Genomic DNA, 16,657 nt, shown 5'->3' on the forward strand with positions numbered 1-16,657 from the left:
TGACATTTTCAGTTTACAATGGGTGTACCAGCACAGAGCGCTAACGTAAGTCAAGGATCATTTGTGTACTGTCAACTTAGGTTGCAATTTGTTATGTAGGGGGTATTTTTAAAGCAGATTTAATCTAAGTTAACATAACTGATTTGGGAAGTAAATGGCATACACCCTATGAATACTCTGGCTTATTCAGTAAAGAAAGCTTTAGGAAATGGCACAAAGAGAACCTAGGCAGTGCTCTGCAGTCTCCCCAATTGAAGACCTGAAGCTAGAACTTCAGAGATGCCAAGTATGGCTCACAGTTGATGATGCAGTACAAGGAGGAGCTCCAGGTAGAATGAAGCCCAGGGAGCTGCAAAGGGTATTACTGTAGAATTCAGTGCATCAATGGAAAGAAACCATTCATGACTAGGGACAGAATTGCTGAAAATTATAGAAGAAACAGAGTTCAGAGCTTACAAAGCACTGGATATAATTTTATTCCTAATAATAAGATTTTAAAACCTCATACTATAGGGAAAATTTGTTAGAGGGCTAACAAGATTTTACTTCAGTATGAAAATTAACCTTAGACTAAAGTGCAGCTCTAGTCTAGCCTTCCAAAGCTTAAAAAAAAAAACCCTCAAAATGCTAACTTGTTTGTGACTTTATCACATTCCAGAGCATAATTATCTAGACTATTTATAGGAATATAAAATTATAAAACAAAATAAAAATTAAAACATCTGGGCCCAATAAATATATCATCAAGAAAATGATATCAATAATGAACAGAAAAATGAGTTGCTTGGAGCTGAAGCAGTAATGATACAGTTGGTAGGATTAGACAAGGATATTAAAACATTTGTTATAATTAAGTCCATATATTCAAGAAGCTAGATAAAATATTGAACATGTTGGGGCTGTCGCTGTGGCGCAGTAGGTTAATGCCCTGGCCTGAAGCGCTGGCATCCCATATGGGTGCCGGTTCAAGACCCAGGTGCTCCACTTCCAATCCAGCTCTCTGCTATGGCCTGGGAAAGCTATAGAAGATGGCCCAAGTCCTTGGGCCCCTGCACCCGTGTGGGAGACCTGGAAGAAGCTCCTGGCTCCTGGCTTTGGATCAGAGCAGCTCCGGCCATTGCAGCCAATTGGAGAGTAAACCATTGGCTGGAAGACCTCTCTCTCTCTCTCTCTCTCTCTCTCTCTCTCTCTGACTCTCCTCTTTCTATGTAACTCTGAATTTCAAATAAATAAATAAAAATCTTAAAAATATATTGAACATGTTAACTAGAGACATGAAAATGTATAAAATACCCAGATAGAACTATTAGAGAAGGAAACTCTACAATGTCTAAGAAGAAAGATGCACTAGATGGAAATAATGTCAGTTTAGACACTGAAAAAGAAAAGATTAGTGAACTTGAAGGATAGGAATAAAAATTTCCCAAAAAGAAACACACAGAGAAAAAAAAATGAATAGAGCATCAGGGAACTTAGGATGATTTTAAAGAGCCAAATATATGTGTAATTGAGATCTATAAAGGAAATGGAGAGATGTGATATGTGTAGAATGATAGGCAAAACATTCCCAAATTTCATGAAAATCCACAAATCAAAAAAAAAAATTAACAATCTCCAAGCAAAGATATATGAATCAAATTACACTAAGGAACATCTTAATAAATTACTGAAAACCAGCAATAAAATGAAAAACTCAAAAGCAACCAGAGAAAGATGATAGACAGGAGAACCAAGACAATGTTGACCACAAATTTTTATCAGGAATAAAGGAAGCAAGAAGAGGACAGAATAACTTTTAAAAAAATATTAAGAGAGAAAAATGTCCAACCAGCACATATTTACCAGAAAAACTGTATTTCTGAGATGAAGGAAAAGTAAATACTGTTCAGATATAGAAAAGCTGAAATAATAAATCACTTTTAGACTCATACTACAGGAAATATTAAAGGAAGTCCATCAGGCAAAAGTAAATGATACTATAAGAGAATCTGAGCTACACAAAAAAAATTAAGAACATGGTCATACATATATCTAACTACATGGTTTTATATATATATATTATCTGTTATTTAAGTCCCTTCAAAACATAATGTTTAAAAGAATGACTGACATATTGTGAGGTTTATAACATAAGTAAGAGTGGATGGTGTGGCAACAATAACTCAAAGGTTGGAATTGGAGAGGTAGATGTATGTTGTTTCAGGCTTTCATACTTTATGTGATGCTATATCATTTGAATGTATATCATGAAAAGTTAAATTATGTACACCATAAACCCTACATCTTCACTAAAATAGCTAATAAGCTAACAGTTGAGAAAAACTATAAAAATATGCAATCTGAAAGGTTTGGAGTGGTAGGCAGCCATTTGGCTCTAGTGGTTAGGATGACCCTATCCTTTATCAGAGTGCTGGGTTTGATGCCTGCCTCCAACTCGTGAGTCTAGCTTCCTGCCAGTACAGATCCTGGGAGGCAGAAGGTGATGCTTCAAGTAATTGAGTTCCCACCACCTATGTGAGAGAACTCGATTGAATTCCCAGGTCCCAGATTTTGCCTCAGCCCAGCCTCAGTCACTGTGGACATCTGGGGAGTGAACTAACAGTTGGGATCTCTCTCTCTCTCTCTCTCTCTCTCTCATCCCCCCACTTCTCTCTCTAGGAAGCTTGATTCTTTGATTAATTTGAAAGGCAGAGCAACAAACAGTGATAGAGATTATAGGGACAGAGTTAGAGTTAAATATATATGCATATATAGAGAGATCTTCCATCCACTGATTCACTCCCTCAAATAATCACAACATCCAGGGATGAACTAAGCTAAAACAAGGAGTCAGGATCTCTATCCCGATCTTCCAAATAGGTGGCAGGGGACCAAGCACTTGAGCCATTTTCTGCTGCCTTCACAGGCACATTAGCAGGAATCTGCAGTGGAAGCAGAACAGCTGGAACTTGAGCTGGCACTCCAGTATGGACACTGGTGTCACAGTGGAGGCTTAAACTGCTGCTGCTCAATACTGGCCTATGTTTTAATTTTAAGAAGTTCCAGAGGTCAATGGTTGTGATAGCTACACACCAATATATACTTTTATAATGTTACTGAACTATGTCACATGATATGCTTTGTGTTAAACCATAATAAAAAGTATGCAACCAAAATAAGACAAATGAAATTAAAAAATGTAGAGACAGAAAACAAATAGGAGGTAAACTTAAACCCATCCATAATCACATTAAGTGAAAAAGTTCTAAACATCCTGTTTAAAAAGATTGTAAAATTAGATAAAAATAAAGACCTAACCTTATTCTGGCAACAACAACAAGCAAACTTTGAATAAACAATAATAATAAAAATAAATGGAGAGAAAGACTTACCGCATTAATACCAATCTTAAGAAAGTGGCGAGTAGGCATGTGGACCAGGGATTGGATCACTAACTGGGACACCTGCATCCCTTAACCAAGTTCCAGATTCACGTCCTGGCTGCATCAATTCCAGTTCAGCTTCCTGGTAATTCACACTCTGGGAGGCAGCAGATGATGGCCCAAATAGTTGGGTCTCTGTTACCTATGTGGGAGGCCCAGATTGAGTTCCAGGTGCCTGGCTTTGGTGTGGCCTAGCTCCTGGCTGTTGCAGGCTTTGGAGGGAGAACCAATAGTTGAGAGATTTTCTCTCTCTCTCTCTTTCTCTCAAATACAGTGAAAATAAATTTTTAAAAAATTTTAAAAGTATGCTGGAGTATCTATTTTAATATCAGACAAAACAGGGGCTGGTGTTGTAGCACAGTGGGTTAAGCTGCCTGGCCTCCCATTTTGGCATGCCAGTTGGAGTCCCAGCTGCACCACTTCCAACCTAGCTTTCTATTAATGAATCTGGGAAGGCAACAGATGATGGCCTAAGTATTTGGTCCCCTGCCATACATATGGGAGACCAAGATGGATTTCCTGCCTCCTGACTTCAGCTTGGGCCAATCTAGGGTATTGCAACCATCTGGGGAGTGAACCAGTGGGTGAAAGATCCCTCGCTCTCTCTCCATTTCACTTTTGCTCTTGCTCTACATTTCAAATAAATAAAATCTTTAAAAATCTACCAGACAAAACACATTTCAAGATAAAACACAAAACCAGAGCTAAAGAGTGTCAATTCATGAGAAGGACATAAACATTCTAGATACTCATAAATATCCTAAATACTCATGTATCTAACAAAGTTTCAAAACTGACAGAAGTTGGCAAATCTAATACAATTCTAGTCAAAGATTTCAACATCCCTCTCTCAATAGTTGAACAAGAAAAGCAGAAAATCAGTTTGGAAATTGAAGACTTGGACAACATTATCAGTCAACTTGATAAAATTAGCATTTATAGAACGCTCCCCCTAATGACAGCAGAATTCACAATATTTTCATGTGCACAATGAGACATTTTTAAGAAAAAAAAAAACCAGCCTGGTTAATGAGACAAGTCAGAATGAATATGAAAGGATTCAAGTCATACAAAATTTGTTTTTTAACAGTGAAATTAAATTATTAAAAATAAAAATTAGCAACTAGATTCCTAAATAAGTGGGAATTAAATAGCATGGTTTTAAATATTCCCTGGTTCCAAAAGGCAAAGAGATAAATAAACTGTATTTGAAACCAGCCAGAAAAGAAAAGGTGATCCTCTCAATAGATGAAGAAAAAAGTGTCTGACAAAATCTAACATATTACCCAATTTAAAAAGAAAATCAAAATAAAAGGGTTTACGTTAAAAAAAAAATTGAAGGATAACAGCTAGGTCCTGGATTTCCCATAGTGAGCACGGCTTATATCCAGTGACTCCTGCTTCTACGGAGGGCTCAGCTCACATGTGTCCCCGCCTGCTTCTCCCCCTGATTTATGAAACATGCCCCATGCCTTCCTGAAGTCACACCTCAGAGAATAACAGAGACCCAACTTCATCATCCAAACTCTTCCCCTGGGAAGTTTGTAGCTATACTTTATTCCATAACCCTCACATGAGTCCATTTCCCTCTGGCTATGAAGACAAATAAAAAGCATAGACCACTGTCCAGGCATTGGGGAGCGCAACACTGGTTTGTACCATCACTCTGCATGCAGACCAGAAGAGTGTAAGGACCTTAAGCTCACCTCCTTTACTGTGTCAAATTATGACCAGTATACTTATCTTACTTTGCTTGTTGCAAGAAATGGCTTAAGTAAATACGCTAAACTTAAAAAAATATATACAATTCACAATATGCTAAAATTAATGGTCACATCTGAAGACGTACTGCTAAAATCATACTTAATAGTGAAATTTTGAATGATTTTCTGCTAAGGTTATAAACAAAGCAAGGACATCTGCTCTTACCATCTCCATTTAATTTTATACTGGATAGTCTTGCCAGTGCCTTAAGGGAAATAAGTCAAAATCAAATAAATAGGAAAAGAAGAAATAAAATTATTTTTATTTGCAGATACCTTAGTCATATATGTAGAAGGTCCTGTGAAATCTGGTAAAAGAGTTACAGGTAAGTAGCAGATGAGCTTTGAAAGGTTTCAGGATATAAGACCAATATATAAATATCAATTTTATTTAAACATATTAGCAACAAAAATTAAAACTAACAATATAATATTTAAAACAGTATAGCGTGGAATAATTATGAATAAATATGATAACATAATTGTAAACTATGACATTGAAACCAATAAAAAATATTGACAGAAATCTAAAAGTCCTAAGCAAATGGAAAGACATACTATGACTATACATTAGAAGACTTAATGTGCTGCTGTAAATTTCCTCCAAATTGGTCTATAGAGTCAAAACAATCTAGCCAAAATCCCAGCAGACTTTTATACATACCAACACATTTTTGAAAATGTGAAATACTCTGTATAAACAACACAATTTTGGAAAATTTTAAAAACTTGAGGATTAACCCTAAATTTCATGATCTATTGCAAAAGTTATGAAAATCAAAGCAGTGGAGTAATATCAGCAGAATAGATCAGTGTTGAGGTGGACATTTGGTGCAGTGGTTAAGACACAGTTGTGACATTCACATCTCATATTAGAGTATCTAGATTTGAATCCTGGCTCCATTGCCATTTGAAGATTCCTGCTAACAAGCACAGGTCAGGAAGCAAGTGATGACTCAAGTACCTCGATGCTCCAATGCTCACATGGGAGACCTAGGTTGAGTTTTGGGATCCTGGCTATAGCCTGGCCCAGCCCCACCTATTACAGGCATTTGAGAAGTGAACAAACAGATGGAAGATCTCTCTCTCTCTCTCTCTCTCTCTCTCTCTCTCTTATCTATCTCTGTCATTCAAGTAAAGAAAAAATTAAATCTGTTAATTCAATAGAATGAACACACATTGGTTCTTTTCAATTCAAAAATTAAATTTTTGACAAGATGCAAAAAGTAATTCTGTGAAGAGAGAATAATCTCCTTAGCAAACAGTGCTGGAAAAATTTGATATCCATGTGAAAAAATGTTGACATCCATTCATATCATGCACCACATACAGGAATTAACCCAAAATGTAGAATAAACTTAAGTGTAAAACCTTATAGTATTTGTGACTGTGAGTTCAGAAAAAATTTCTTAAATATAAAACCAATATAATGGCCAATGCTGTGCCATAGTGGGTAAAGCTGCCTCCTGTGGCACCGGAATTCCATATGGGCACCGGTTCAATTCCCAGCTGCTCCTCTTCCAATCTAGCTCTCTGCTGTGGCTCGAGAAAGCAGTAGAAGATGGCCCCCAAGAACTTGAGCCCCTGCAGCCACAGGGGAGACCGGGAAGAAGCTCCTCGCCCCTGACCGTTGCAGGAATTTAGACAGTGAGCCAACAGATGGAAGACCTTTCTTTATGTCTCTCACTCTGTCTATAACTCTACTTCTCAAATAAATAAATAAATAAATCTTTAGAAAATACAACAGAAATACAATCCACAAAGTAAAATAACAGATAAACCTAAAGAAGAACTTTTGTTCTTTGAAAGACAGTACGAAGAGACAAGCCACACTTCTTGGGCTTTCAAATCCCAAGCCCTGCCCCTGCCACCCCATGGATACAGAGATAACTGTTTTTGCATTCTGTTTCCTAGCTCAAGATCTTCTCTGCCTTAGTTTCAGCATCTGTAAAACAGGAACCATATGCACTCTCTTAATATATTCATCTTTACTAGCCAGCAAGAGGTGAGTTTCAGTATATTCATGTCTACTTGGTACAGTAGTATAGTTTTTTCTTTAAGATTTATTTATTTATTTATTTGAAAGTCAGAGAGAGAGAGAGAGAGAATTAGGGAAATAGAGAGTGGGAGATCTTCCACCTGCTGGTTCACTCCCCAGATGGCTCTAGACAGAAGCCAGGAGCAAGGGGCTTCTTCCAGGTCTCCCGCATGTGTAGCAGGGGCCCAAGCACTTGGTGTATCTTCTGCTGCTTTACCCAGATCATTGGCAGGGAGCTGGATGGAAAAAATGGAGCAGTCAAGACACAAACTGGTGCCATATGGGATGCCCCATTGCAGGCAGTGGCTTACCCACTGTGTTACAATGCTGACCACAGTAGTATAGTTTTTAAGTATAGAATTTGAATGTTTCCTGTTAAGTTTATTCTTTCAATTTTAATTTTTTGTTCCTTGTTTTTCATTCCTAGAAATGGAGTTTTCCTTATCTGTTGTTTTAATATGTAAATATTCTTGATCTTTGCACACTAATTTAAAAAATTAATAGAAAAGTTATACAAACTTATGGGCACTATGTGATGTCTTAATACATGCGTATATTGTATAATGTCCAATCATAGTAAGTATATCTATCTCCTCAAACATTTAACGTTTTCTATATTCCTGCTAGTTTTATATCCTGTTGTTTTGCTCAATTCTTTTATTTTTTATTTCATTTAATCATTTGTTGCTATGGTTTTCTAGCTATACTCCTTGTTATCTTTAAACAAAGATTATTTCCCTACTTTTTCAGTCCTAATGTCCCTAATTGTTTTATTTAATTGCACTGGACAATAATTCCAGAGTAATATTAAATTTTACTAGAGATGGTGAGCTTACTTGCTTGTTCTTGGCTCTATGGTAAGGTCTCTAGAGTCACTTACTAAGAAAACTTTTTTCCCTTTATTTCATAGTAATTCATATTTTACTGGCACCATACTCAGTTACTGGTGATTTCTAATATGCTCTGACATCTCCAACAGCTGGCAGTGCCCATCTAATTACTCAACATTTCAAAGCAATTCATTCTTTTCCCAAATTAAATCAAAGTATTTATCAATATTAAATTTACTGAAGTGGGTAACTATTGTGACTATGTAGGAGAATTTCCTAATTCTTGGTCTATACCCCATATGACTTATATAGTTATGAATAAATATCCAATATGCATGTAACGACTCTCAAGTAGGTTCCAGAAAAAGAGGGAAAGAGAAGAACAAGAGAGAATGCTAACATACAAATGGGCCAAATGTTAGTGGAAGAATCTGGACAAAGGGTATTTGGTGTTCTTTTTAAAAGCTTTTCTTCTTCTTGAGATTTTTCTGTGAAGTTTGAAATCATTCCCAAATAAGAAGTATTTTAAAAGTATTGACTCTCAGGCCGGCACTGCGGCTCATTTGGCTAATCCTCTGTCTGCGGTGCTGGCACCCCGGGTTCTTGTCCCGGTTGGGGCGCCGGATTCTGTCCTGGTTGCTCCTCTTCCAGTCCAGCTCTCTGCTGTGGCCCGGGAGTGCAGTGGAGGATGGCCCAAGTGTTTGGGCCCTGCACCCGCATGGGAGAGCAGGAGGAAGCACCTGGCTCCTGGCTTCAGATCAGTGCAGCGCGCCGGCTGTAGTGGCCATTTAGGGGGTGAACCAACGGAAGGAAGACCTTTCTTTCTGTCTCTCTCTCTCACTAACTCTGCAAAAAAAAAAAAAAAAAGTATCGACTCCCCAAATTTAATGTTGAAATGAATTTAACAAAACAAATTTCAACTAGTCAACACAGACACACACACACAGCATAGATATGAAATCAGGGAAGTGTTCCTTCATGGCAACATATGTGATTAAGTCATGTAACTTTACCTGACAGTAGAATATGTTCAGCTCCTTAGAATGGTTCAAGATCCAAGGTTGGAGAGCACTTTTAGAGCCAACTCAGGACTTGTGCAAATGTTAGGAACGTTAGCATCCACTTTCGAGTTCTCATGTGCTTTCTGATGGCGTCCTTCCCAAGGCATCTCCTTTATGACAATTTCTGGAGTGTACAATGGGGTGCCCATCTGTCCTTGAGAACTCAGACATATTACTATTACTCCACAGTAGCAGTGGTTTATCCTTTAAAGGATATTTGGCAAGTGGCAGGCTTTGAATATTCTATTTCCAATGTCTTTTGTTTTTCAAATAAGCTCCTTATAGAGGGAAGTTAAAGGAGGAAAAAGAATCAGAGCTTCTGATGCAAACATTGTGCTGATGCTGACAACACACAATATGGGTGTATCCACCACCACCCCAAAACCCAGCTCCAAGGACAGGAGTGCCCCTCTTTACTGGATAGGAAAGTGTTTCCTCAAATAATTGATGGGAATTATGATCATGATTAGAAGGACAGCCATTAACCAGGTCTCTGAGTTTCAACCAGGATCTGCCACTTATGAGCTGTTAAGACTGTAAGAAAAAAAATCACTTAACTCGATGTATATTGCTTTCCTCACTAGTACAGAAGTGTAAATACTGCATTGTGATGTTTGAATGAGTTAATATGATAAAACACTGAACCCGAGAGAATAGGAAGTGCTTAGTACATTCAGGCACTCTTTTAAAATCTCCTTAATAAGGTCCTTTCAACAATGAGGTTTTAGGCTCTGTTTCTATTGCTATATTCTTTATATATATATATATATATATACACATATATATATATATATATTTTATTTCTTTATTTTAAAGTCAGAGTTACACAGAGAGAGGAGAGGGAGGGAGGGAGGCAAGGAAGGAGACGGGTGGCGGGGGGAAGGAGAGGTCTTCCATCCGCTGGTTCACACCCCAATTGACCCCAAAGGCCGGAGCTGTGCTGATCCGAAGCCTGGAGCCAGGATCTTCTTCTGGGTCTCCTATGCAGGTGCAGGGGCCCAAGAATTTGTGCCATCTTCCACTGCTTTCCCAGGATATAGCAGAGAGTTGGATCAGGAAAGGAGCTGCCAGGTCTCAAACGGCGCCCATATGGGATGCCGGCACCTCAGCCAGGGTGTTAACCCGCTGTGCCACAGCGCGGCCCCTATTGCTGTATTCTGTACTGCAGCTGTTTACCATTCTCTTTTACCTGATCCTTTCTGTCTCTCACAAACCCTTACATTGACTGGGCCACATTACTGGAAAACAGACTGTCAACTCTCATATATCTGCACATACTCAGACACACACACGTACACACACATACACATGTACACACACGTACACACACATACACACACATGTGGACTAGACTGCAAGTAATCTCCCCATGCACACCGTGGGAGCTTTTCTCGACTCCTCTTTAGCCAATAGGAATATAGGCAGACTAAGCAATGGATTTACAAGGCCCAGAGACCCTTCTGACCCCAACCAGGCATGACGCATCCTGAAATCTTTGTTATAGTAAATGCTTTATTGAAGAGATTGATATTTAATTGAACTATGATAGGAACCTATTAGAGGAGATTTTTATTCACTGCAGTGAGCCCCAATCCTAGTTTTGCTCTACTATCTGCAGGTCCCTTAACCTCTTTGTGTCTAGTTTTATCAACAGTAAAAATGTTCACATTGTGACATAATAATTATATATGTAAAGTACTTAGAACAGCCATATCATTATGGCTAGGTAAGTATCACCTATTATCATTATCTATATACTCAACAAATAGTAATTAAGCAAATACATTATGCAAAACACCATGCTATATGCTGGGAATACTGTGATATATAAAGTGGACTGTAAAATATTGGGGGAAAGCAATGAGAAACAGACTTTAAAAATAAATTATAATATATATATGAGGGGATTTTCAAAAAGATTATGAAAAATATGTATTAAGGAAAAGCTATTCATGCATTTCAAAATTTTTTCACCGAAATAAACTTTTCTTTTAATTTAATTTTCCACAGCCTCTTTGAAGTCCTCTCATACAATGAAGGGAAAAGACGTACCAAGACAACAACACAAGGATGCCAGGTGAGGGTAAAGGGACTTGGTTTTGGTCATCAGGAAAGGCCTCTCTAAAATGGGAATGTTTGATCTAAGGCCTGAAAAAAGAAAGTAAGTAAGGTACTAAATAAAAGGAGGAGTATTCCTCCAGACACGGGTCCAGATTGTGTGAAGGTCTCTAGGGTAGACAAGGCAGTCCAAAGGAGCCTGAGTGTAGAGGGTAAATGAATGAGTGGAATACTATGAAGGCAGGCATGATAGTTCAAGCTTGATTGTATAATCCCTGTGAAGTCATCATGTTTATGCAAGACAGGAACATGATCTAATTTAGTTTTTTAGTTGATCTCTCTGATTGCTGTATAAAAATGGATTGGCACAGTGGCAAGCCAGGGCATAGGATGACTAAAATCTATTATAGAAGATCTGGCTGTTGTATCCTGAGAACTACACAGACCACCCAGTTAGTGGTCTGTTTGGGTCACATGCAAAATGCTTCTCCCTGTATTTCAGGGAACTAGTCCAAAGCCTCATGTATTCTTTGGGCTTAGATCATGGATGTTCCATTGGGGCTGGGAGGGAGAGCGTATTTTGGCTGTTGGATAATGTCTTGCAACTTGTAACATGTGGCTTTGATCTGTTTGAATGGGAACTTCAATCTATTTAGCTGACATCATTTATATAATCTCTTTGGCACTGGAGAGGTAAATTATCTCCCTCCATTTTTTATTTTCATTCTATAATCATCTTGTCTTAATATTTCACTATTAAAAAGAAGATTTTCTCTTCAACTCTACCATGGACATTTGTAGAGGTAAATCCAAGGTTCAAAGTCCTTTTGTACTATATGTACTCAGTTGTTCAGCTGAATTCCTGCGGCTTTGCTTGCTTGCTTGTTTCTGCATAAGTATGTGTGAATGCCTGGAAGTTAGTACCATACTTTGACTATGATTTTCCATTTTTATTCAGGCCTGTCATGTTTTATATAAATAGTGTTGATCTTGAATATCTGTTGATCCATGATTTGCTCTTATTGGCTACCTGAATTTGGGTCTCAGAATCTATGTCTTAGCCTGTGTTTTCTGCTGCTTAATAGACTAGTTGAGGCTGGGGGAATTTATAAAGAAAAACTTACTTAGTTCACAGTTCTTAGAAGTTCAAGATGAGGGGATACACAGCTGCTTGGCTTTTTGTAAGGGCCTTATGCTACTTAGACTCATGGTAAAAAGTGAAAGAGCAAACAGCCACCTGCAAAAGAGAGCAGTAGGCTGAACGCCACAGTAGCTAACCCATCCCAGCAGGAGGCGTTGATCCATTCATGAAGTTTTGCCCTTCATGACAAATCTAACCCCCTTCCACTGTGCTCTACCTACATACCTCAGCAATTGAGGAATTAAGCTACACCATGAGTTTTGGTGGGTGCAAACCACAGCAGACCATCAGTGACTCTTACTGTGATGTCTTCAATTCTCATGGACTTTGGACGGTCTCTGTATCCGGGAAGTAGGGCATAACATTGTTTCCTTTGCATTGTAGTTTCATAAAATTGGGCTGGTTGACTTCTCTGAGAATTAAAGGCTGAGATGGAGTTAGGAGTACAAATGCTTCAGTGGTGGAAAAGACTTGTGAAAAGAAAGAGGAAGAACAGAATTGGGCTATAGTGTTGTCAAATTGTGAGACCGTCCTGGAAAAGCTGCTGCAGCCAAATCCATGGCTCCAGAACAACAGCTGCCCATTTCGGAAGAGCTCTGCATTGGACAGAAATGGCTATACTATTGTAATACCATCTGGTCCAGTCATTGGCCTAGAGCCCTCCTCCAAAGGCTGAAGTGGACCCTGGAACGGCTAACTGTTAGAGGATGGCAGCTAGCTATTCTCCATGCAGCTGGGCACCAGCTCCTCATTTGAAGGGGAAGCAGATCAGCATGTATCTTTATGTTCCTTCAGGAAAGTTTGTGCATTGTGAAATTTACTTGTCTACATGATTAAGAAAACAGCTCCTCCTTTCTTTCTAAAAGCACACTTGGAAATGAGAAGTGAGTGGACTGTACTACAGCTGTGTAGATGCCCTTGGTTAAGGGCCATGACTGGTGCTTATGACTTTCCTCTTCTATCGTTTTTCTTATGTCACCACCTCTGTTGGTCTTCGTGACTTTCCTGATGGCATGAATTCCTAAGGAATCTGGGCTCCTTCTCAGAGTGGGGCACTTGTTCACTGTCCATCACAACCACAACCAGGCAAGGAAGAACCAGGAGGCACCTGTGGGCCTACCTCAGTTCCACATGGATTCCTCCCTGCCTCTAGGTATAACAGTAGCCTAACCAACCTTGTAGTTTGACCAGTCACTCCTGAGATGTCAGTCCTTTCCTTTCCTTCAAGAAACCCAAGAACAAGGGATCTAAGATGCCCAGATAGCAGCTCAGCTTATGGATCAATAGTCGTACATGTTGAATGTCCCTCAAAGGTCCAGATGTTAAAGGTGTGATCTTGGGTGAGATAGAAGGTTTGGGGATTAAAAAATATGGAAAGCTGGGTGTGGTTCATTGATTGTGAAAAGATTTTTTTTTTGACAGGCAGAGTGGACAATGAGAGAGAAAGAGTCAGAGAGAACGGTCTTCCCTTTGCCGTTGGTTCACCCCCTTAATGGCCACCGTGGCACCAGCCTGTGAAAAAATATTAATATGAGATGTTAATAGGTGAAATGGGGTTAAGATTTATATGAGAACCCTTTGTATTACTGCCTAACAATTTTTGTTTAATAAATTTAAAATATTCTGGCCGACGCCACGGCTCAATAGGCTAATCCTCCACCTGTGGCGCCAGCACACTGGGTTCTAGTCCTGGTCGGGGCGCCAGATTCTGTCCCGGTTGCCCCTCTTCCAGGCCAGCTCTTTGCTATGGCCCAGGAAGGCAGTGGAGGATGGCCCAAGTCCTTGGGCCCTGCACCCGCATTGGAGACCAGGAGAAGCACCTGGCTCCTGGCTTCGGATCAGTGCAGTGCGCCGGCCACAGTGTGCTGGCCGCGGTGGCCATTGGAGGGTGAACCAATGGCAAAAAGGAAGACCTTTCTCTCTCTCTCTCTCTCTCTCTCTCTCTCACTGTCCACTCTGCCTGTCAAAAAAAAAAATTAAATATTCTGAAATGAAATGTTAGGAAAAAAAAGTTCAACAATAGTCATCCATTGCCCTGGATAACTTTTTTTTTTAAAAGATTTATTTATTTATTTGAAAGTCAGAGTTACACAGAGAGAGGAGAGGCAGAGAGGTCTTCCATCTGCTGGTTCACTCCCCAGTTGGCTGCAATGGCTAGAGCTGTGCTGATCCAAAGCCAAGAATATGGAGCTTCCTCTGGGTCTTTCCATGCAGGTGCAGGGCACAAGGACCTGGGGCATCTTGTACTGCTTTCCCAGGCCATAGTAGAGAGCTGGATCATAAGTGGAGCAGCCGGGACTGGAACCAGCGCCCATATGGGATGTTGGCATTGCAGGCAGTGGCTTTACCCCCCCATGCCACAGCTCCAGCCCCCATGCATCACTTTAAATACTATTTCTTACAACCATAAACCTATTAAAAACACAGAAAATAAAGCATGATATTAAATGGAAAGCATTTATTTCATTCCATTCAAATTTAACTTGTATTCCATTTTAATAGCTGTTGGATGTTAATTAAAATGCAGCAAACTGAAACCAAGTTCCACAAATGATTGCAGTTATTTTAATGTGAGAAAAATCAGACCATGGTATTTTTAAGAGGCATTATGAAAATGCTCATCATTAAAAGGCATTATTGGGCCAGCACCGTGGCTCACTTGGTTATTCCTCCGCCTGCGGCACCAGCATCCTGTCATCCCATGTGGGTGCAGGGTTCTAGTCCTGGTTGCTCCTCTTCCAGTCCAGCTCTCTGCTGTGGCCAGGGAGGGCAGTGGAGGATGGCCCAGGTGCTTGGGCCCCTGCACCGGCATTGGAGACCAGGAGGAAGCACCTGGCTCCTGACTTCGGATTGGCGTAGCTCTAGCCTTAGCGGCCATTTTGGGGGTGAACCAACGGAAGGAAGACATTTCTTTCTGTTTCTCTCTCTCACTGTCTAACTCTATCTGTCAAGTAAATAAATTAATTAAATAAAGAATATTTTTAAAAAGGCATTATTTATTCACTGAATTGCATTGTGTTACCTTAGGACTAAAGTAATTCACAAAAAGTATTCCATAGACACAGTCCAGGTGGCATGAATGAGCTGGGCATCACTCAATAAATTTTCTAGAATCAGATTTACTTAATGAGATATGTTTAAAAACCAGGAACTATCAAAGATAGCTGCATGAAAATAAACACTAATAACTATTCAACTTTTCAATAATTACTATATTGTTATAAATAAAAACCATGGAAAAATATAAATTTGACTATCATTAAGAACTATGTCAGTCAACAGATATTATTAAGAAACTGAAAGTACAAACTATGGAATTTCTAAAAATATATCTTCAAAAAGAGTATGATCCCAAGAATATAAGGAACTATGAATCAGTTAGACAAGAAAATTGATAGAAAAGTATGCAGAAGAATTAAAAAGCTATTTCACAAAAAAAGAAACATAGATGACAGTAAACATGTTAATAAAGGCTTAACATTAGTCAGAAAATTCTAATTGAATCCACAAAGTATGCCGTATTGGCAAAAATGTAAATATTTGACAATACTAAGAGTTGGTGATAATGACAACTCTCTTCTGCTGGTGGGAATATGGATTGCTTCATTCATTTTGGAAAACAGATTGGAAATATTTGGTAAGTTTTCACATGAATATTTCCACCTCTGAGCAATTCCATTTCTAGAAAGATTGTTCATATCATGATTGGTGGTCATTTCCAACACATCCTGAGTAACACAGTGGATAAATCATTAGTGGTATATTTATTCTTTTTTTTCTAAAAAAAAAAAAGACCAAACTATAGCTACATACATAAATGCAGATAAATCATAAAGAGTAAATGAAAGAAGCAAGGGAAGGCATTATGGCACAGCAGGTTGAGCTGTCATTTGTCCTACTTGAACCCCATATCCCGGTGCTGGCTGAAATACAAGCTACTTCTTTAACAATCAAGTTTTCTACTAATGCATCCGGGGAGAGAGTGGGTATGGCCCAACAAACAATTTATCAGATTCACAGAAAACCTTCCAAATACACTTGCAGGCATTTATCTCCAGGAAATACTAAAAGATCCACACAAACGTAGTTGAACAAAGTTACCTGTAAGTTGCTAACAGCAGTGAGTAACTGGAGACAAGCCAAATACTCAGAGTAGGAAATTGGTTCAATAATTCAAGGTATATTAATTCAATAGAATGTTTTAAATCATTAACATTTTTGTTGCAGGACAAATATTTAATAACATAGGAATACAGTAATTATTAAGAAAAGAATGAGATTACAAGTCAGTGTAACTGATATCCTGGTTTTATAGAAAAAATAATATATGTATATAAAAAGTGC

This window comes from Lepus europaeus, chromosome 14 (assembly GCF_033115175.1).
Source record: "Lepus europaeus isolate LE1 chromosome 14, mLepTim1.pri, whole genome shotgun sequence".
Lineage (NCBI taxonomy): Eukaryota > Metazoa > Chordata > Mammalia > Lagomorpha > Leporidae > Lepus > Lepus europaeus.